This window comes from Nipponia nippon, unplaced genomic scaffold (genome assembly GCF_047370975.1).
Source record: "Nipponia nippon isolate SJK-2023a ecotype South Korea unplaced genomic scaffold, ASM4737097v1 scaffold_16, whole genome shotgun sequence".
Lineage (NCBI taxonomy): Eukaryota > Metazoa > Chordata > Aves > Pelecaniformes > Threskiornithidae > Nipponia > Nipponia nippon.
In genome coordinates, this window is record NW_028262332.1 from 9280941 (window position 1) to 9301264 (window position 20324).

At 47.7% G+C, this 20324-nt stretch overlaps 1 long non-coding RNA gene across 1 annotated transcript; it reads left to right on the forward strand.

Moving 5' to 3' along the window:
• Window positions 1-4220: 4220 nt before the first annotated feature.
• Window positions 4221-6824, forward strand: LOC148056251 (uncharacterized). Its single transcript, XR_015703735.1, has 3 exons — window positions 4221-4276; window positions 4774-4911; window positions 5178-6824. It is a non-coding gene; the product is annotated as an uncharacterized LOC148056251 (long non-coding RNA).
• The last annotated feature ends 13500 nt before the right edge of the window (window positions 6825-20324 follow it).

The following is a 20324-nucleotide window of genomic DNA, read 5'->3' on the forward strand; positions in this document are numbered from 1 at the left end:
AAAAATGTAGTCTTTATTCCTAGTCAGGAATAAAAAAAAAAAAAAAGATTGCTTACGAGGAGACCCAGAAGTCTTGCTGTCAGGAAATTCACATCATGTACTACATAAAACAAAAGAAACTCGGGGTTTTTTTCTTTCTTTCATGGGGCCTCTTTCCAAATTAGAATGAATGAGATGATCATAGGGGTATAAGAAAAGGATATTGAAAGAACAATCCAAATTGTTTTAGAAATGGATCTCAGGGGGGAACATAGTTATAAAAATTAAGCCAATTAGACTGAATATGGGTTGTTTTTCCCCTTCATGAAGAAGCACACAGAGGTAGATCATTAGGGCCGGTACAGATGTAAGGATTAGTATTCCTGGCTGTGAAGCCCACAGTTTTAATTAGTCACTGGGTCTTTCTGCAGGGCCCGGTCATAGACAAGGGCGTGGTGACCTTTTCTTTTCTTTCTCACCAAGTTCATTACAGCCCTGCTTATTGCCACCAAGCATTATAGCTTTGTGCTTGCAGCTGCTTTACAGGCAAAATGAAAGCCGTAACTGTGGGTCACCCCAAAGGCACATCGAGCACGTCACCCAGAATGAAGCACTCCTTGGTGTCTGCCTTCACGTGTGCATTTCTTTCTGTGCATCTACAGCTCCTTGGAGCAGGGGAGTGAGAAACAGGGCAGTGAACGGTGGACAGACTCCAGAGAAGCAAAGGGACGGAGGGATTGTTGCCTGCCGGGATGTATGGGTCTTCTTTTCAAAGGTGTCTGCTCAACTTTGCATGAAAGCCACGGGGACGCAAGCTTTTAATATGTGCAGATGCTTGTGAAAGTGTCCCCCTGCCTGCCTGACTTCCCTCGTGCTCCGCCGACAGGCAAACTTGGATTTCTCCTTTCCATTTTCTACCTTTCTACCCTTTCTGCTATCTTCAGCTCCTTTCAAGAAAACTACCGTGAGACTTCTTAAGGAAATCTTAAGAAAGCAAAGGCATCTTTAAAGTGCTGATAATTTCAACACCTTGTCTTGCACTGCATGAGCAGACTCCCCATGAGCTCTTTGAAATACCAACAGTAGTTATAAAAAGTTAAATCTTTCTGGATGTGCTACAGTCCGTGCCTGGTGGCTGAGCTATATCTGCCATCACAGCATCATCCCCGACACCGCCTATATGATAAAACCTGAACACACAGGAGGGAATATACATTTAATGTGCCCAGGGCACTGCTAGAGCTCTGGGGGGATGGAAGTGGGACAGGGATTTTGGTCTCGGTAAAGGGGAGAAGATCAAGATGCTTTTCTGAAGGTTTATTTTAAAAGGATTGGCATGGCTGACAGCAGAGTGTAAGATCTCGTAAAGCTCTTGGTGTCTGATAAAACACAGAGGAGAAACTGAGTCCCAAACTTAAGACCATTACTCCTCTTGACACAAGCAAACTCCCAGCCAAGTTTCATACAGGGAGAAAACAAACTTTTGTTCTTCTTAAATGATTTAGTTTGGCAACTGAGTGCAGCTGAGGGCCTGGAGGTTCCCAGCTCAGGATTGCTCTGCTCCTAACTTGGGAACGAAGCTCATTATGCACAGGGAGATCAGCTTTGTGCAGATGGCCCAGCCAGCCCCAGCATTGCACCCGCCGTTGTCACCTCCAACTCTGTTTCCCAGGATCCGAGGGGACAGGAGGAGCACGCAGACAGTGCTCCTCTTCTGCACAAACTTCCCGAAGGTGTTTGCAGGGAGAAAGCTTTCCTATCGCTAGGAGAAATTTGTTTCAGGAGTTGCATATAGATTTGTGTGTGTGTGTGTAGAATAACCTGGCTGTTTAGCAAACCATTAATCTCTTGGGTTTATTGATGCACAAAGATTATTTGCAGGTCTTTGAAATGAAAGTATCTGTCTCATCCCCTTTGTAACTGTGTCAGTGTCTGTACCAGGCTGGAGTAAATCAGCCAGGCTGCCTTTGGGAAGTCTCTGCTATTACACCAGGGTAAAACTCACGTAAACAAGATCAGAATCAAGTCCAATCCTGGCAGTAAATGAACTGCAGCAGCAAAAGCAAGTTTAATGGATGTGTACTGCAGTTTAATGGATATGTACAGCTCTTGTTTTATTGCTGGGTTTTAGGAGAATGGCAACCATTTAATTGACTTTGATAGAAGAGGGTCTCCTTAGCGCTCTAGTCTAGGGCAAAACCGATCATGAATATAATTAAGGCATTTACTCCCAACATATATTTGTTCTTTCTTACTGTAACTCCTGCCCTGCAAACTGTGCTGGCTGCAGAAGGACGTTGGCGTTGGCCTGCTCCCCACTTTGCCATTGAAAAGAGGGGACCACTTCACCCCCCGCTCTGCTTGTTCCAGCCACAACGACCCAAGGATGCTATGGCCAAAATGTTGTGGGCTTCACGCTTTTGTCTTGAGCACAATCTGTGTTGGTGATAGTCCAAACGCTTGTGAGAAGCACTGAGGGACGGGGGGAGAAGACTTGCCGACGGTTCCTCGTGTCTCTGCAGTGCGCGCCCCGGGTCGCTCTCCCTCCCATCAGTGCTGCAGCGAGCCCTCGGCGTGCACACCCACAGAGCACCGTCTGCCTTCCCAGGCCCTGAGCACGGGACTGAACTGCGAGACGTACTTTTAGTAACAAATGTGTCCCCCCTCTCTGTTCCCCTAGACAACATGCTTTGGATGCTTTCCTTTCACGTTTCCTTTAAGGGGAGTTGGAGGTACAGGGGTGTGAAATGACTGCGTAGGCGGCTGCCGATGGCTACTGAAAGCAAACCAAAGGCTCCATCTCCTCCTGCAAATCCCCAGGCTGCCAGCCCCAGCCTGAGGAGGCTGGATCCGCATTGCTGAATTTGTTTGCCCAGCAGCGTGCGGGAGCGGGAATGATGAGCATCCCACCAGGCCCATCATTCAGGCGTGGGTAGATCTGCCCATGGAGGGTCTAACGAGCGCTGTCCTGAGCGTTTGCCAGGTTTCACCATGCTGCAGCCTCAGAAACCCCACCGCATTTCTGCCTGCCTGAGAGGAACATGCCCAAAACGCCTGGTGCTTCTCAATAGGGAGAGGGGAGGGTGACCCGTGGGTTCTGCTGATCGGAGAGAAGTGGCTCCTCTCCATCCTAGACATTTCATGGAATTTTCCCATGAGCAGATGACACCACTGTGGTGGCAGCCACCCTTTTCCAGATGGCTCCCATCATATAAAGTGGGCACCTTCCTCTTCTCTCTGAGCAGAGAAACTGCTCTGTTGTGGCTGGTTAAAAACACCCTGCCTTTCATTTCCGAGTGAGGCCATCCCTTTGGATTCCTTTCATAACAGCAACAAAAAAAAAAAAAACCAAACCCAAAAACATAAATGTAGGAAAATTATCACTCAATTAATTCCAGTCCTGTCACCATAACAGTCTCTTTGACCTTATTCATAGTTACTTGATCTTCAGCTCTTTAATAATTCAGATGACCTTTTTGGCTGGAAAGATGCTGCTGTTTCTCACTAGCATCCAAGAGTCAACTTGTGCATCAAGTCACAGCAGTAGACCCAACCTCATTTATCATTCCATTTAAGGTGGCAGCAGAGCCATTATTCAAATGACTGGCCACACATGTAATCAATCTTTAATGAAACAATAATTGCACCTTCCACTCTGCAAGACCCCTACCTTTCTTAAAGGTAGCTTGTATATTAATTATTGAAAACAGTTGTGTTTTACCAGCCATAAGTTATGTTTCATCAGTTGCCAACTTTTAAGAGAATTTTAATTGGGAAATTTATGACCCTCTGTTTCACTATGGGATGGGTAAACAGGAACTTCTGTTCCTCTTTCTCTCACCTTGGCATTTCTTGTGATTCCTGTAGGTTTTTGCATCTTTCCAGAAACAGAGAAGCAGGGGATAATTGGGCTGCTGGGCAATAAAGAGGTAAGATATGTACGTGCCACCCCAAGGTGACATTGGTGGATGTCCCTGTGCAAAGTGCCCTGGTCTATAAGCGGTGATGCTTATGGCAAAGCAAATGAAAAGCCCCAGAAAATGTTTCCAGGGTGGGAGACCTCAGGGCTGCCTGTGTCTTGTTTCCTTTTGAAAAGTATTCAGACTTGCATTATTTACTGAGATTTGAGAGGGTTAATTCTGAGACAGATGGTAGTAAACCAGGCTGTCCCCAGGTGAGGCTCCTGATTGCTTTTGCCCCATAAAAAGCCAGCAGCTACTGAGTTCTTCCTCTTTGCAAACTGAGGACTGAGAAGCAACTTGCTTTGTGTACGCTTGTCCTTTGAAATCAAGTAGAGGTAAGCCAGAAGGTTTAGTGCTGGCAGCATTTGGGAACTGAAAAATCTTATTAAGAGTCAGGGTTTTTTAATTAGAACAATAGATATTTTTTAATGAACGTGGAAAATTTCTGGGAGTTTATACACCCCAGAATACTTTCTGTCTGAAGAAGATTTATGAGAAAAAACTCAATGGGCTGTGATGCTGTTTGGTTTAGGGGTAAACTGCTTGGTGATGGAGCAATGTTTTTAAAAGGAAAAGTGGTGAATATGCGATAAGTGCTATTGTTGGCCCTGGTTGGGCCCCTGTGGATTACAGAAATAGCAGCAGGGCACTGGTCCTGCTGTAGCAACAGAGAAGTTAATATTAAAAAGTTCCTATTATTTGCCTCTTTATTTTCTCAGTACTGTATTATTTCACTTGAGTATTTCCTTCACCTTGTTTGCAACCTTTCAGCAGCTATTCCAATTGGATTTTGTTTTGTTTTCTCTTTCTTTCTTCCTGAAATTACTGTCAGCCTTGTTGGAAAAGGCTATTACGGTGGCCTGGTACCCTGAGGTGTTTGCACTGATGTCCCAGTGGAGGAGATGAGCTGGCTGGGAGAAGAAGATGAACAGTTCTATTTATGCAGCAAGTCTAACGATGGTGGAGCAAGGTAAATATGCTAACAAAGACCCTCTGTTTGCCTTGGCTGTGACAAGACTGTATCTTGGGGAGCAATCTCTTGTTGTTAAGTTTCTCTGCCACCCTTATTGACTCTCTCTGTGCTGCAGTAAGACAGCTCTTGCATTGTACAACAAAATGGTGATGGATAAAGCAACCCATCAAGCAGGTAAAGCTTTGCACACAGTGCTATATAAAATTTTTTTATTTTTTTCTCCCAAACTGTTTCCATGCAACTCCATTCTTTCCTGCTCTCAGCTGCCCTGGTTCAAGGTTTCCCTGTACTGAACTGTATGAGCTCTGTGTTCAATCTACAAAATAAACCAGCAATTGAGAAACAGCCTTGGCAGAGCCACCCTGGCGCAGACACAAGGGAAGGGTGGTGCGAACATCGCAGCAAGACACGGCTTTCCCTCCTCTGCGTCCCCCTGTAATTCTCATTTCACTACCAGCCACCTTCCTAACAAACCACGTATCTACAGCAAGGAGCTCCTCTCTGCCCTGCCTTTGGGTCTGGTCGGGGTGAACAAACCAGGGATTTTATTTCTTGTTCTACCTGCATGTTCCTGCATCGTAGCAGTTCACTTCTCCCATGGGACTTTGCAAGGCACTGAGCTTAGTCCCACAGAGATGTTTCTCATTTCAAGAAACCATGTACTGGAAACAGCAGGCAAGCTGCTACGTGCCGTGGGATCACTGTGAGGGCAGGGGCAGGACACCAATCTGTTCCTGCCAAGGCCGGGGCTGAGCAGGTCTCGGTGCTGCTGCTAGCTGTGATTGTCAATGAGGTGCACGAGCGAAGTCTCTTGGGGTCAGGGACAAGTGATCCGTCTACTTTCTACCAGCTTATTGTAGTCTCCCAGTGTAAACCCCTCATGTACAAGGGTATTTTACTGGGCTTAGTGGCATGAATAACACTTTTGCTTCTGTATCCTTGGGGCTGGCTGGTTGAACGCTGCCTTGGGGATGATGTGTAGGGCTGAGGTTTCTAAAGGGGATTTGGCAAGCTGAGGGCATGGACCTTGCTTGTGCTTGAAGTGGGGACGCTGTTCAGGCATCCCACGGAGAGGTCCTCGGCTGGGCCACCTGCATCCAGTGGTGGTTGCAGCATTGCCCTGGCCTCAGCTGCAGGGAACTGTCTCAGAGCAAAGCACCAAAGCCCTTCAGAGGGGAGGGGTGGGGGGAAAAAAAAGTTAAACCCTTCTGCCAGCACAGGATTAGTTAGTGCAAGGTTAAATCTAGCTAATTTAAAAGGCTGGATTGCAGGGTGATAAATGACATGGCTTCCTGTATTGTTTGATAATTAATTGTTTGAATCCTAGTGTATTAAGGGATGCAAAAACCAGAAAGATAAAAGAAGAGGAATGCCCTTTTCCTTCTGTGCACACTGAACTCCATTTGTTGGGAAAGGATTTATAGTTTTCATCATAACTTAATTCTAAAACATATCACTTAATTAAAGGGATTTATTAAAATCCTCTGGCAGTGCCTTTTTACGATTAGCCCAGGACTCAGCCCCTGAATGTCATGGAGAAAATTCATCAATTGATTTGTTTAACTGCACAGGTCTCGCCCCCTCCCTACTCTGGGTGGAAGAAAGAAATCTATAGTCAAAAAGCTTAAAAATCTCAAAGATAGATTGGTTTGCTGATTTCATCCCTTTTTTTTTTTCTTCCCCTCCCCCTATCCCTGGGACTGGTTTTACAAGCCTTTGTTAATGAGCCGATTAATATTGATGATAGAGCACTAGGCTGTCAGTTTGTCTGCCAGAGATGAGTAGCAAGTCTGACTCCTGCATTTGATGAGCTGTGCACTGCTAGCAGTGACAGGGACACCAGTTGCCCAGCCTCCGAGGAGGACATCTGAGATGGTTTCATGCTGGGATGCAAATGGTACCTGCCCTTCCTTCAGCAGGGCCTTGGACTCCGAGTATTGTATGAGCCTGAACTAGCCCTGACCCTGCAAAGGCTTTCTGACATTGTTCAGTGAGATCCCCCAAAATTGGTAAGCTCCTGGGATTGTATGGGGGAGAGGTTCTGCTTCCTAATTGAAGAAAAAGGCTTGAAAATACTTCTAGGCTTCTTGAAAGGTTCGAGATACCAGAGGCAAATGAGAAGACAACAAAACAGGTTGTGAATGAGCATCGTGCCTATTCAGCCTTTCTCCAGCATCCAGGCTGGTCTGGGAAAGAGGAGACTGGTTTGGGCCCCGATGGCGACTTGCGAATGGGAGCACATCCAGCTGCAGGAGTCAGCTCCCTTGCACCAGCCATGGTCACTTGTCTCCCAAAGAGTTGTTATTCTCCTGTCTGAGCTTCTGATAAGGTGTATTGAGAACCGCTCTTCTCTAAACCCATAAATCCTCCCGTAACCCAAATGGAGAGCTTGGGAGTCTTATTAAAAAACCTCATGAATTGAGTTCAAACCACCTCTGATGACATTGTGCCTGTAGCCTTTTTTAAGTCTTCCACTGTGAAATCAGGAATTTCAGTGCCATGTTTGGCATTGCTCCCCGAGCTAATGGCTCATGCTGAATACAAATCAGTGCTTAAGGGCTCCATCTCTGGATCCTCGTGTCAGGCTTAAATGCAGTAAATCTCTGGATGTAGCTGTCCATTAGCCTTGTTTATTAGATCTGGAAGGACTAAGGGAGAAAGAAAAGAAGAAAAAGCCTACAGAGGGAAGGCTTTTTCAGTTCTTTTCCCATGCTGTATGGGGATGTAGACTGAAGATGAAATGCCACTTTGGGAGACACCTTTGCAGTCTTGCTGTGCTAATGTTTTAATTGGCCACTGCATGTTTCTAGTGGGAGAGTCCAACACCAGTGGCCAATCCTTTTCTTTTTGCCTTTACCCTCTCGGATGCAGGCAGCAGCTATTCAAGTCAGCCCTAGATGGGTGTAAATACTCTGTGGTTTGGGTAGAATACATGAAGGCTGTGAAAGCGTTTGGGAAGACGTTTCTTATCACTTTAATGGGTTTTGTGACCCTAAATGTTGGTGACCCTCTCCTGCTTGGAGGCAACAACGTACTTTTTCTGCCTCTTGCCCAGATTCGTGATGCACGTGCAGGCACCTGCTGCACTGTGGTGCTTGGGACCAATGTGTGCTCGGAGCCATGTGAACCTGATTAGACCCACCCAACAGAAAGGACTCCTGATGTGAAAAGATGAGCATAGAAAGCCCCTTCCTCCATGCCTCCTCCCACATCCCCTGGTTTCAGACCATGAGCCCTTTCTCTCAGGGGGACTGAATTTCCCTGTGCTGCTCTGGGCAGCTCCCATGAAATCCCACCTAACCAAGGTGTGCTGGGGAGGACATCCACAGCTCGCAGGGCTTTGCTTTTGGAGCCCAAGCAAACCACTTGCTGCAGCGTTTTTCTCAAAAATGGCTAATTTCCCTTGTCCTCTCAGAGGTGTTTTTTCCAAAGCTTTCAACTCTCCCATCTTTTCTGTTGGGGGGGTGAAGGTTGCTGGTGCAGCCGTTCACTTGCATTACAAAATGTGAGGAAGACCACGTCCTCAGGCTTATGAAGTGCTGTCAGAAGACTGACTTAAAATACAGTGCCCCAAGTCCCTCTTGGTTTGTATTTAATTAAGGCCTTTCATTCATCTTTTATTTCTGCATTCCATCATCTTTGGTAGTTTATGAAGAAAGAGGAAAGTAAGGCTTCCTTCTGACAAAGATGCCGATAAGTGTTTTCTGAAGGCAACCGGTTCCTCTGCCATCTATACCTCTGTTGAGGATTTCTTTAACCCATACTTTTTTTAATGGCACAGGTATTTTTTTTAATTTGCTGTTCACTAGAGGGAGTCCTGCCAAGTTTACAAGAAAGAGAGGATGATTCCTTCACCCCCCCAATGCCAGTTACATGCTGAAGTCTCCCTGCTGCTCCTGACACTGGTGCCCAGTGCTTTTGGGGGATAGAGAACTGGATTGTGTTACTTCTTGGACAAAACTGAAAACTAGCGAGGAAGAGACAACAGCAGAGTCTGTCTACTGACTTACTAGCGACTGCTCTGAGTCATGAGCTCCCGTCTCCCTTCAGCAACTGTCCCTGTGCTAGATCTGGAGTCTTTCAAGTCTGGATATAAAAGTAATGGTGTGCACAAACCTCGTCTCAGTTTCTATAAAAATTCATTCTGAAAAGGGATTTATATTTATCTTCCCATCTTTATTCTAGTTACCAAAACACCCTCTCTCAACACAGATAATTAAAAATGCACACACATCTTGAGAGTAGAGCTATTCTGAAAGCAGCTCAGGTGCAGCCAAGCATGCCCACTTCTATATTTTACCCTTTGAACTTCATAGGAGTCAAAGAGAATCATTTTCAGACAGTGATGAATAGCTTGTACTCCCGTTTGTTTGCTTAGTGTCTTCCTTTAAGAAAATGTGAACACTTTTGCTGGCTGTGAAAGTGTGGGGGAGCTGCTGCAGTCCTCCCGAGGTGTGAAGAGCGAGCTCGCTCCCGTCTCGATGCGCTGCGATATTGCAGCGGGGGGACCGCATCCGTCCCCAGCTGCCAGAGCACGCCCAGCCCGTGGCTGCAGCACCCAGTGCTCTCCCAGCCCTGTGTAGGTATGCAGTTTTGTCAAAACACTTCATCCCTGCTTGGCTAGATCCCCCTTGCTTTATAAAAACCCCATCCACTTCACTCCTGATCTGCTATCCTACTCGTCTTGCTGGCCCTGCCTGCCCCAGAATGAAGGCTGGCACTCCTATCACTTGCTGGGGAAAATTCAAGGATGTTTATCACTGTCAGCAGGGAGGCGGAGGGGTTTTCATAACAACTCGCTACATGTGTTCTTGCACGTGATCCAGTTTTTACATAGGCTTAAATCTGGATCGATGATCTGCCCTGTCCTCTGAAAAGCTGTATTGCAGTGATGACATTTCAGAGCCGCTTTCAGTATATCACCATGAACAGACTTGCCAGAGCACCTCCCCAGCTCCCATCCTTTTTAACAATACATTATTTAAGAAAATTAAATCTGAAGTGCATATGTGACCATCCTTCTCATTCACAGGGTCACGCACCAGGGGCTTTGCTGGAATAAATAAAAGCCTCTACTTATGGCTTGTTGGTACGCTTGCCTTCATTCAAACCTTTTCTGACAGCGCTTATCAATTATTTGGGTCTACATTAGGAAGGAAAGGCTCTGTGCCATGATGCCAGTCGTTGCTGGTGAACAGCCCGAAGGCTGACAGCCAAAATCCTGGGTCCCCTTGATGGTGCCTGCTTTGCTGCTGGTGACAAACAGGAATTTTCTCCTCTCCTTTGCTACGTGTGTGTGAGCAGCAGAACGGGTTTCTCACCGAGCCCCATCCAGAGCTTCTCCTCCTACATAGCCATCACAGCTGCGCCTCATTGTTAATGGCAGAATAATGGGAGCGAGCGTAAGATGGGAGGAGAGCTCTCTCCCATCGGCACTGGGAACAGAAGATGCTCTTCCCTCTCCCTATTTAGCCTCCTGCTGATTTTGGGCGGCTCTGCCCCAGCTCCCATTGTGTGCACCAGAAATGCAGCTGGGAAGAAAGAACAGGGGGAGGAGATCGGGGAGGCTCTCAAATACTTGTGCAGTAATAACTTATTTATTTAAAAATTTGAAAGGTATGTTAGCTCTGTGGTGTGCCTGAATACGCAAGGGGTGATGAGAGCTAGAGAGAGGAAAAAACCGTGCATCTTCTGGTTTTGTTTTAACTCTTTCCCCTCTTCTTTTAGAAACACAGTTCAAATGGTGAAATGTGAATGTTTTGGACCCAGTGTGTGGGTCCACGTAAGGGTCTAGTAAATAAGTCTGGAAATACAAACTTCTGGTTCTGCAACATTGCTTCAAAGCGAAACCCAGATTGAGAGGGCATGAACTAAAATCCCCGCTCAGCCCAGCCGAGCTGTGCCTGCTGGCTCTGCCCCCAGAGCCCCTGCTGCGACTCCCCGGGTTGGTAACTCGGATGACGGTCTCAAGAGGGAATCAATGAAAAAGGACCATTACTGTTATCTGTTATCTGCTGTATGGATTTGGTGGCAAGCCTGCAAGACTAAACTTCCTCTCTGTCTCTGCATATTGTCCTCCAGGGCTGGGTTGGGAAAAGCAGAGCGCTTTTATCGCTGCTTGCCTGAATGTACCTGTTCAGAAGATGAATAAAGGCCACTTTTCTCCAATGCTGTCAGCCGGGCTCCTTTTACCAGCAAGTTTTACCCATTTTGTTCTGACACTTAATAAGAGCTTTAGAAGGCAGAAACCGTGTACTGCATTTTCTGAAATAGGCCCCTGCTCAGTAAAGCACTGGTATTAAGGAAGCACTTAAACTAAGGCAGATGTTTACATGAATTTTGGAGCAGAAGCTGCAAAATGCTTGGATAATACACAGCCAAGCTTCGCTCCACAATAGAGCACTGAAATCCTCCACTTTGGAGATGTGGTTACATTTCATTCTGTAATTCAGTTTTCAAATACACAGAGTGCCTGCAATGATGTTATAAAATGTTCACCTCGCTGTTAATCTGCACTACAATCTAACCGTCTGAAAGGCATCTTTTTGGGGATGAAGCAGTGTATTTCGTTCATATTGCTTTTTTTCTTTTCCATTCATTGCTTTTTTTCTTGTTCTTGGAACACCCTTTGACTTATCTGCCGGTATTGATCAGAGCCAGGTCTTGGAGCGCATGCTGTGAGTGGAGCCAGGGCGAGCCAGGGCAGCCGGGGGGCTCGGCACGGTGTGCAGCCTCAGCACAAATCCAGAACATAGCCGCATACTAGCGACTATAAATAAAATTAACTCTATCCCAGCTTTGGTCTCCAGCAATGCTGGAAATATTCTCCTTGAGGGGATGGCGCGAGAAATGCTGGGGAAAAAAAGGCAGCAGAAGCATTTGCTTTCCCTCGGCGCAGGCTCGCCAGTGCCCGGTGCCTTGCCAAGGCACGCCTGGCTGCTCCTCCTGCTTGCGGGAGCACCCACGGGAGTTGTTTAATCCTACGAAAGGCATGAGCCCCATCGTATCGTGTTGCAGGGATGAAGGAGGTGGTGTGTGGAAAGGATCCTTTGTCGAAGGAAGCTGCGCAGGCTCAGCTGCAAGGTGAGCCTGTGCACCGGGGCCGGAGCGGCTGGTGCTGCCCACGCCGGCGCAGAGCAGGGCTGGCTGGATTTAATTGCGCTAAGACTCTGATTGATTTCTCTTTTTTTTTTTTTTGAAGCTCATTACCCAGCAAGTCATTTTAATTAACACCATCTAATATGGGTTGAGATGTATTTTGCAAATGTCAGCACTCTTTCCCCCCCCCCCCCCATAGACCAAATGTGGAAAGTTACAAGAGGACAGCGCTAAATGATTGCAGTTGATTTAGCAGTGGTAAAGCAAGTCGTTAGCAAAGTGCTTTATGAAGCCATAAATGTCCTTTCCAAGTCCTTTATGGCATTCTTGGGGAAAATCTGTTTGTCACAAAGGATTATGCATTGCACTGCTCTTCACCTGATGAGCAAATGGGTCAGAGTAAACACAGTGCTCATGTCTCGCCTTCGTGGGGCCGCTCCTCTCACGAGCAATGGAGAGGCAGACCCCAGTGCAGCCCTGTGGCCCCCAAATTCTGCTCGGCCCCTGGGTGCCAGTGTAGGGAATGTCTCTCCAAGACCACCAGGGACGCCTCAAGTGCGAGGTGGTGCCAAGGTAGGAGCAGTAACTAACAGGAGCAAGGCCAGCTCTTACTGGATCAGTTGGGAATTGAATAAAGCACATGATAAAGTCACTGGCAAAGCTCTTAATGACTTCAGTTGTGTCTGGTCAAGCCCCAGTAACAACCTGAGCCAGCCTAAGTTTTGCTTACAATTAAATTCTCCTCTGTTAAGCTATACAGGTACAGCTCTCCACTCAAGTTTCAAGTGGATGGGAGCCGTATACTGCTTGTCACGTGTTGGCTCAGTTCTCGGAGTGTAAACATCAGGAAAAAATATTTCCAGTCTGAAATTCTGATTAACCTCTCGAAACCCACAGCAAGTGTCCCCCATCATGGAGGAATGATGGAAAAAGGGTTGCAGAGAGAGATCTGGCAACTACCAGCTCTGAGTGTGCGTGTACAGGAATAGGTGAGCAGCTCTGTAGAATACTCTTTCTCCCCTCATATCTCTGACAACATTGTGCCTTCCTTTCTTCTGGTGTTCAGAGGGGGAAATGAAAAGTATAAAACTGGAGCATCTCTAGTAGAATGCTGATACACTTAAAAATGGGGCAGATGCTCCTGTAGCACTGCTGTAGTATAACTTCAGATAAAAACATGTCAAGAGCAAAGAGCTTGATGGAAGCAGTGACCATGGACTGGGTTATTCCTTGGGGTTTTATTTAGTTCAGTTTTGGAGGCAATGTACTAAGTGATTTGCTGTTTCCAAATCGCTCTCGGGGCCACCAGATCTAGTCTGATAAATAGCAGTCAAGTTTAGTGTATAAAGTCCACATTCATAAACTAGTGGTTTTGTGTAAAGAATCCTCCTCCTCTGCATTACAGTGGTTCAACAGACTGTGCCAAACAATTGAAGAATTTGGTACAACATATATCATGTTTAACAACGTGAGCGGAGCTATATTTTCCAATACATTTCTCTTGGATACCCAGTGTGCTAGGCCTAAACGTGAAATACAGCAGGTGCTGCATTCAGCGTTGTTGCCACTCGTCACCCACAGGTGCAAAATGATCCTGTAATATTTAATACCTATTCAGCAGACAAGATTTAATGCAGACTTAAAGCACAAGGCTTGGGGTTTTTTTTCCCCTCCCTTACATTTGTACAACTTCACTGGCTTCAGTTCAAGCTTCATTAGGAACAGACTATTATGCACAACAGCTGAGGACGTATGGCTCATAATGAACACTGGGGTTTGCAGGCTTCCTCCTACTCCGTACCAGCGAGCCAAGCCCATAAAGCTGATACTATATCATCATTTTTTATTCATTGCATGTAAATATTCTTTCCATAGAAAGCGGCATATAAATGCACCCCTGTGCCACCGCAGGTTAAACTGGGCTGGTGGTGAGTGTTGGTGCCAGCTGGGGAGCACGCCCAGAGCCTCAAGCTTGCAAAGAGAAAGGCACCAAGTCATCTCTCATTCTCACTTCTAAAAAGTAGTTTCACTGACAAAACACGCACCCTGTTCATATCATACATCCCTTTGCACGCTTCTTGCCCGGTTCTGCAGTCCCAGGGAGGTGTTCGGGTCGTTCCAGCTGTGCTTTGACCAGATGTTTTTATGGAACAAACCACCAGAGTCCTTTCCCAGCTGCCTCCAATTCATTTAGACCTCATCAATTTATGACCAAAGATTTCCTGACCATAAACCACATTTCAGTTTGGAAGTAGACAAGTACTAATGTTAGCGATTAGGATGAAATCCCAGAAATGTGTCTGCTTTACCTCCCAGAGTGCCTCAGCCCAAAGGGTGCGTTCCCAAGGGCTACAATTGCGTTTATCTCCTCCAAGCAGGACAGCATCCTCCCTCCCACCGGTCTCGTCTCTTACCCTCCAAACCACACAGCAGCGAGGTGGGTGTTTGGTGCCCTCGCCGGCAGTCCTGTTGGGACACACAGACATAGGCAGCCATCACTTACAGCGTGCGCTTTTATCTCCCAGCTACATCGTCGGTGCCTTCGGTGACTACCTCGGCAGCCTGCTGAGGCTCACCAGCGTGAATCCCACGCTGGAGATGTACCTGACCTACATAGAAGAGTCTTAGCTTTAACCTTCATTTGCTTCTGTACGTGTGCATGTTCACACCTACAGATTTCTTCTGCGGGTAACTGGAGAGCCGTATTGCCCCAGCGTTTCTCTAGTACATTGGATAAGAACTTGCGATTTACGCTTCTTCCCATTCTTTAGCATTTTGCCCGCATTTCTGTTTACCCAGCAGGTGTGCTCATTTTAGGATGAGAGAAGGAGAAAAAAAGTGTGTCAAGCAAACAAAAAGAAACTAAAAATCATACAGTCCCTATTTAGGAGAGAGGTGCTAATTTCCTTTGGGGAAAAATACTCCATGAGAGAGATAAATGGATCTTTTCTCTGTTTTACTCCATAGCAATTGCTTCTGCACAGCCAGCAGAAGTAGGCTTGATCAATTAATATTTTAGGCTTTCAGTTGGCTTGAGTTTATAGCTCATCTTAGCACTGGGAGCACCCAGCACAGAAAGCTTTCCTTGCTGGCCTCTGTAATGCAAAACTGATTCCTTTGCAATAAACCACACTGAGTCCCTGCAGCTGAAGTCTCTGCAGAACTTGTTTTTACAGTGGCTGGTACGGGAGGCAGCTTTCACGGCTGATGTGGTAGATAGGAAGATACTAAATTATCCAGAAATGAAAGCTCCTTTCTGGTCGGAGGTAGCTGAAGATTACAGTGTCACAGGGGAATGATGCCCCAGTGCTAATTTAACCAGGACTGCCGATTCCTGACATGTCATTGTCAAGAACATCTTAATTTAGCAACAGCAAGCTGTGCTTTACTATCACTGAGTCCTCTTCACCCACTGGAAATGTGTGAGCTCTTGGCCAGACTGGGGTGGGAGGGGAGAGACCCCGTGGGGCAGCCGGTGAGGAAGAGCTGCCAGCCCTGGGACGCTGGGGACGGCAGGGTGGAGGGAGCAGCAGCAGAGGGGCTCGTGCACCAAGCGGCACCTCGAGAATTCAGGCAAATGTGTGCGGGTGCCTGTCCTCCTCCACGGGGTCTGATTCAGCTCCGTCCTCCCAGTGCGGCATCGGCATATGGCTGTTCCAGAGAGCCCTGACAAAGGAGACTGGGGAGGTGTCTACGAGGACAGACAATGAGAAAACGGGAAAATCCGAGGAACTTTCTCCCAACGTTGGCACTTTGAGAGTTGTGGGTGAGACTTGCAAATGAGATTGATTCGTCTTTCTAAGGGGAGTCAGATGCATTTAATTTATTCTTAAGCATTTCTGTAGCACTTACATAAAGCTGTGCTGATGTGCATGATGCATCCCTTCGCCCTTAGACTCCAGGAAGGTCAGTTCAGCAAGTTCTTCAGCACAGGGTGCTGCAAGCCCACGGCATTTGCAGTCCCTCTGCATCTCTGGGGGCTGCACCTGCCTCCCTCAGCTGCAGCACCCCTGTGCCAGAGCAAACAGTGCCTTGATTCTGGGACTGGCTGCTCTTGGAAACGGGACAGCAGGAGAGAGCTCTGACATGATGCTTCCCCGGCTTTGCTGGCTCTCATTTCCCTCCCACAGTCGTGGCTTGTGGGAAGCCGGGTGTGATGCAGCAAAAGGGCATGGGCAGAAACATGGCTTCTGGCAAAAATATTTGCATCAATCAGATCCATTGTCTGATGTTTCAGATATGACATCGAGACACGGGGTAGGACCCAGATCAGCCCCAGCCTTCCCAACACCTGGAAACAGCTCAGTGCTAACGTGCAGCACCCCAAGGTGCATGGGAGGCCCCGAGAGGCAGACGCTAATGGCTGGGTGAGAGCAGGGAGCAGCCCAGAGACCCTGGGGAGGGAAGGGGTTAAACCGCCTTCCATTGCCTCTGCAGCCTTGTCATAGGCAAGCCTGAGTCAGGTGTGATGAGTAACTTTAATGACTATTAATTAAGTACCAAGTTATTACCAAGGAGGCTATATAAGTCTGAGTGGCTGAAAGCAGAAGGTTTTAGGTTTTTCTGCACTTCTAGGTTAGTGCAAGCATTGTGGTCCTTCCCTTTACAGGCTAAGGTTATTGCTGAAATATTTTCATTCTTTGTTTGGCATTTAGATGTGACTGATATTTCTCTGAGGTCTCGGTATTCAGGCTTCAACTTCTGTATTTGTCTACACCGTCTCATTTTCTAGGGGTCGAGGTGAGGTAGATATCCAGTGGCTGGATGTGTGCCCTCCTGGGCACCTTCGCTGAAGGTGTTGAGAGCTGCAGGGGGGAGCCTGAGCAGGGAGCACAAATCCTGCTTCTGCCTGCACAGCCCTCGATTTTCACTGCTTTTACTTCCATGCATGCTTTCAGCAGAACAGCATAACTGCAGCTCAGATCTAGCAAAAAGCTGGGGCAGTTTCAGGTGTCCCTGCGAGGGCTTGTGGCAGGCTTGTTGTCCCCGTGATCTCAGGGACTTGTTGACAAGATTACTATTCTTTTTTTCTTTTGGAAAGAACAGTTTTCCCTCGTGCAAAATCACAATCTTGACTCATTCTGCAATACTTCCTCCTGTTTCTTCCATCTGCTTCTGCTCAGATAGTTGGAGTTGGCAGTACTGCCTCCCTTTCGCTTCCCCCCTTGGCTGGCGTGCTTGCCTCCATGCTGCAGCAAAGCGCTGAGCATCCTCCTGCGCCGAGCATCCTCCTGCGCTGCGCTGCCTGTCCAAAGAAGGTACCCGCTGTCTTTGGGGAGTTTTCTCACATTCACGCATGTGCACAATCCTGCACGGCTTCAGACTTCGGCCAGTGGATTTGGGATTTGGTTCGAGTTTTATTACTTGGGTGATGACGTCCTGCCAGCCTCGTCTTCCTCCCTGATTTCAGCTGGAGTCCTACCGTGCTCCTGTCCTTGGCAGAGGTGACGGTGAGGGCTCAGCTGCTGTCTTCACTGGGGTGGCCAGGCTGTTAAAATGAGCTGAGTCCTTAGGGGTTTGCAGGGATGGGTGCTGACGCTAAGGGGTGACCATCGGTGGGTCACGAGGGCAGCAGAGGCAGTTTGGGCCAGGGTCTGGTCCTGTGCACTTCCAGGCATCATTCCCTGCTGGGAAGCAGCTGGGAGTGAAATTCAGATTATGGCAATGGTGAAACTGCGCCCTGACCAGGGAGTAACTTCTGGGCACCGCTGGTTGCCAGAAATACCGAGCACCATTGTGCTGCTGCTCAGAAATACTCGGAGTCAGGCACAGGGAAAACTTGTGACTGTATGAAAAAAATCCAATCTAGGAAATCCCTCTTGGTTTCCTTTCTCTTTCCTTCCTTTCTTTGTTCTGAGCCATGAGCTGATGCACAGATCATGTTTTTCCACCTTTGCTCTGACACTCTAAAGGCTAACAACAAAAGCTTTTTTTAAAGTAAAATGTGTGATTCCCGGGTAACTACCTAGCCTTGAAGCTGTGGGTTTAAGAAAAACGCTGAATATCTTATAGCTTGTGATTAAAACACTGACAATGATCAAAGCAGCTCTGGGGAAATTATTTAACCTTGAAGAAAGGAAGGTTCAGGATAGGCATTAAGGAAAATTCCAGTTATAAGGATGGGCACATGCTGAGAGGGATTGCTGGGGAGGGAGGGATGGCCAGAGCCAGGTCAGGCATCGTCTGCCCAGGGCAGGTAATGGAGCTCCCTGCTCCCTTGTCACCTTGTGTTATAAGGTCTGGGACTGTCTTTTGCTTTGTGTATGCGAGACGAGGGGTCAGAGTGGGTTTCCTGAGAAACAATTAAAATAAAGAGCTGGGTATTCTCCAAAAAAGCTCAAGTTGAGATACATGGTTGAAAAATTCAGCTCAGCCATGGGAGCCCCAAGGCTGAGTTTTGGGGTATGACAGCCCCGTTGCCTGCTGTCCATCCCAGAGAAACCTGGGAGCTGCTCACAGGAGGGGATGGTGGCAGTCACGGTCCTGCCTCCAACAGCAATGTCCCCAGGAGCTGGTTCTCCTCACGTTTGCCATCAGAGCCCGGGACCTGACCGTCTCTCTCCAGCTGATGAGCAAAGCCAGTGGGAACTCACTAAACTGAGCTAAAATCTTCCCTAATGAAGCCTGAAGTCTCTGCATTGGTGGCTGTGTTGCCCTTTTCATGCATTCAGCCTCAGACCCTGTTGTTTTTTGCTGTAAAAACCCAAGAAAAAGCAAAAGAGGGGCCAGTCCCAAAGGCCTGAGCTTGATTTAATACTAATTGCTGCAAACATCCAAACTGTGGCTGGGGCTGGCTTTAATTAAAATGACAAAATAGGGGAGCCATGGGGATGAATTACTAAAGGAAAATGTTATATTTCCCTACAGCTAGTTTAATTAAAAAAGGCAATGCATCAGACGTGAAGGGCCTCCTCCCCTGTGCCAGAGTGGGAAGGGCAGGGCTGGCACGGGCGCTGACGATGGCATCTCAGCAGGACCTTGTCACCCAAACAGTTTCCTCTGTCATTAAACCCATGTTGCTGGCTCCAGAAACCCCTCCAGTGTATCTACTTGGCTGGCTTTGCTGCAGTTTTTCTCCTCATTGCCCTTTGCTATTTGTATAAATTAACATACCCCCAAGCTCAAACATCTAAGATGCTGCGTTTGGTTGCAAAAGGAGAAACAAATGCAGCGAGTGGTGCCTCTCTCCGTGCCTCGCCCTTCCAGGGCCGAGCACCTGCGCTGCTGACAGGCATGCTTTGGGCTGCAGGAGGGATGGGTGGCAGAGTCCCGCCCTTCCAGCAGTTGTGGGCATGACACGGGCTGCCAAGGTTGGTGGCAATGGCCTTGCCGTCCTTTGCACGTGCATGATATTTAAGATCTGAAGGATAGAGGCAAGTCTAATTTTGGAAAGGAGGTGGTAGGGGTCCCCGGGGTCTGGCTTTGCTGAGGGTTGAGGTGACGTGGAGGGTTGCTTGCTTTTCCTCCTGCCCTCAGGCAGTCAGCAGCGCTGGCAGATGCTCCCGTGGGGAGAACAGGATTGCTTGTGACCTACATTCGGTCCCTCCGCATCCCCGTGCAAGCACTTACCTATCACTGCCAACTGCTGGGAAGTAACAAGGCATCCACAGGCAGCTGGCTGGGGAGAAACCATGTTAGGAAAAGAAGAGGAAGAAATGAAAAGGAGCTGCTTGGACTATTTCAGAGTGCCCGTGGTGACTGGAGTCCTGCGGAGGGGATGTCAGCCCCACTCCTGCACAGAGCCCTCTGATGTCCCAGTAGGAAGGGCTTTTCATGGCTGGTGTATGGGAAGCACCGATCTCCTGGCCACCACCAGCGACTGGCAGTCACCACCGCCCTGGAGGCAGCCCACTTCACTGGCAGCCCTCGCAGGCATCACCGGCTCTCATCCCTGCAGCCCCTGGCAGGGCGGTTTGGTGCAGATGCTGGGGATGCCACCGGAGCCTCCTGCCCTGCACTTCCCCGCTGGAGTACCAACATGTGCCTGAACCAGCAGAAAAAAGTACTTAGCAAACACATAGGAGGATTTAAAAGCAGTTTTCTTCATCCTGTTAGATATTTACTTACCTTCTGTATCACCTAGAAGCTGAACGGCTGCCCTCTCTATGTGAGAAGGTGCATTTTCCAGCCCCAAAGTCTTTGGGGTCTAGTAGAGCCTTTGTTTTCCCTACTTGATAGCAGAGCCTTATCGCTTCTTTCCAAGGCTATTTTTGGATTCCTTTTTAGAGTAGAAGAGCGACTCTGGATAAATAATTCTTGACCTGCAGTTTGACACGTGCATTCAACTGAACTCCAGTGCATGATCTCTCTAG